Here is a 2,904-nt window from a genome sequence, read left to right on the forward strand (position 1 = left end):
CGAACGAAGAAAATTCAGTTTGAATGGATTGACGGTAACCTCTATTCTGTTCCTTCGGTCCTTCTGAATGTGGAAAATGCCCTTTCTGGACCAGGAGACCAGGGAAACCACATTGTGCCGCTAGGCGTAGTTGACCAATTTCATGATGTTTATTCAGTGATATTGGGCCGAGATCTACTAAAGCCGTATCTCCCCTGGACGCAGCTCCCACTACCAGATGCACCGGACACCTGCAGCATGCCAGATAACCCCACACCAATCAAAGGTTTTAGGTTCAGAGGCTAGTGCCTCGATGTCCCCGACATCCTGTCTATTTGCGAACCTGGCCCTGACCCAGTGTCAGAGCCGAAGTTTCTTCCGCACCATCTCAGCCTCTTACCACTTTACCGCCTACCTCCTCCCCTTTGGAAGAGGTAAGCCCACCAGTTGAGACCCCGGACTTGTTTCCGAGGGTGATCCAACAGAGGACGTTTCACTATGCCAGAGCACACGCCTGCCAGCCCCTTGGTGACTCCACAGATTCGCAACCTGTGGGGCCATCTCGGTCTTATCATCCAGTGCCACGGAAGAGGTTCTGGAACACGTTCTGCCGAGACTGTGGCCGCAAGGGTCACATGTCTGCCAACTATGGAGGGTGCGCAAATTTTAATATTCCTGCCATCGCAATGGCCGTCACCAATCCTTCTTCTCTAGGACCCCCAGCTAAGGGCCCTATAACCGTCGCACCCCCTCCAAAGCCATTATCAGCCAAGCCACGTCAGAGCCTACGACGACTCTGGCGCTCAAATCTCCCTGATACGGGAAAGACCGAATCCCCGAGGGGCAACCGTCGATAGACGTCATTTAATCACCATCGAAGGTATCAACCATATCAAGCTGGATCCTTCCCCGACCGTTCAATTGAGGGTCACCAGACCTCACTTCTCCAAAGAATGTACTCTTGCAGTTGCAAGCTACATCCCAGGAGGTTACGACCTCCTCCTAGGGCAAGACATGAAGTCTCCCTCACAATTCAAAAAGCCTAGGGGTCCTAACCCCATGTCAATTCACTCCAAAGCAAGGAGTCACCGAAATTCTACTTCCTCTAGGAAGTACATCCACCAACAGTACTCCCCCGTTACCAAGGAGGGAGATGACCATTCACAGTTCCGTTGCAAGACCTGTAACGTAATAGGGCACTCCCACAAATTGGCCTAGTTGCCCTAGCAAGTTATGTGCAGCGGACACTGTCCAAGTCCCACAAGGCTTAGCCTTCCAAAAGAGACAGGACCCTCTGTCTCCCATAACCAAGGGCACGCTGAGAGGTATTGCACCTCCGGTACCCGCCACAGGTCCAGTCGACCTCAACTCTCTGCCAGTACCACTTGGCAGCACTGAGCAGTGCCAAGCTCCGTCCAGCCTGGACGTAGAGCCACCACCGAACTTGACCTCTGCGCCTGGCCCTGAGCTAGCGCCGGCGCCTCAACCTAACCAAGGATCCTCCTACAGGAGTATCCTCCAACAGGCATGGAGCTTACCGCAGCCCATGGCAACCCAAAGTCCATGAGTCTTCTTCACCCTCACCACTGTCGCCCGAGGATGAACCTCCGGCAGACCTAACCTTCATACCTCCCTCTGGAAAACCAGGAACTGCCCGACCAGGAGTCAGCCTGGAGTTTTCCCCCCCCTTACGACGGCTGTCGCAGCAGCCGAAGTGAGGGCCTCCCCATTGCAGTAGGTTCCACCTCTACGACGGTTGCTGCAGATACCGAAGTAGGGTGTTCTCCTGCAATCCCTCAGGCTACCACTGCCTCTGCTCCTGCCGGCGTTTCTGGCCTTTCCCCAGAGTCGGTGCCTCCGTCTACTCCTTAGGACCTAGTATAGCCATCGGTCCTGGAGGAATAAGAAGAAGAAGAAGAAGAAGGGACGTAACCAATCATTAACAAACTAACCCAAGAGCCACATGCTCTCCTTGACACCTGTGCCCGAGGTACAGGGTCGCATTCATTTGCAGAATGATCCTGGCACCTACCCAGAGAAGGTAGCCAGCCTGATCTCTGCCAGTAGCACTAACCCTCTAACCCCTAGCCATTGTAATACTAACCCTCACTAAATATAACTACCTCATTGCATTTCCCTCCTGGTCAACTAACCACTCATCATCCCCAAGCATCATTACCTCTTATCATGTATTTTTACAATTCCGTCGCTGAACTACTGCTGTGCGTACCACACTCTGGAATGATTGCGTCTTCATTTAAATGTATTGAGTAGGTTAGGCTAATGATTTAGTACCAGGGCATTAGGTTAGTAGCAAGTAGAATTTTCAAGTAACCTTATCTAGGGGTAGAGTAGACTGTCGTCACAAGACAACCTGTAGTTATTTATTAGGCTAGACTACATCACTATATTAAGTTAGTACACTTAGCATCTTTGCCTATAAGTTAGGTAGGCCACTGTAGTTAGCTGTATCCCTGCTCAAAAAAACTTCAAATTGGAATAGGAGAACGGGGTAGTCGAGACGATCAATTTATTTAAGCCAAGACCTTCACACCCTGAAAGGGAGTGAATGCCTTCTTAACAGGGGAGCTGTGACGTTTATAGACCGTTCGTCTAACCTGCAATTAACTAAATAATTTGATTTGGAAAACGGCAGCCATTTCTTTAGAATATCAGCTGATTTTTAGTAACCGCGGGAAACCCAAAACCCGCCAGCTAGAGATAGGAAGTTCCCCAGTTGGGGGAAAAAAAGAGTCTTTTATCAGCTGTAGGGACGTATCTCAAAAGGGAAGGGTGTAGGCAGATTGGTACTTCTTAGACCTATACCTTAAGCTCTCTTTCCTGTGACCCCTCGCTGGCTGTATGCTTGTTTTCCAGGATTTGCCTTGATCGTGGGGGGTTAAGCTGACCTCCAACCCCCAAGCA

This window comes from Macrobrachium nipponense, chromosome 12 (genome assembly GCF_015104395.2).
Source record: "Macrobrachium nipponense isolate FS-2020 chromosome 12, ASM1510439v2, whole genome shotgun sequence".
Classification (NCBI taxonomy): Eukaryota; Metazoa; Arthropoda; class Malacostraca; order Decapoda; family Palaemonidae; genus Macrobrachium; species Macrobrachium nipponense.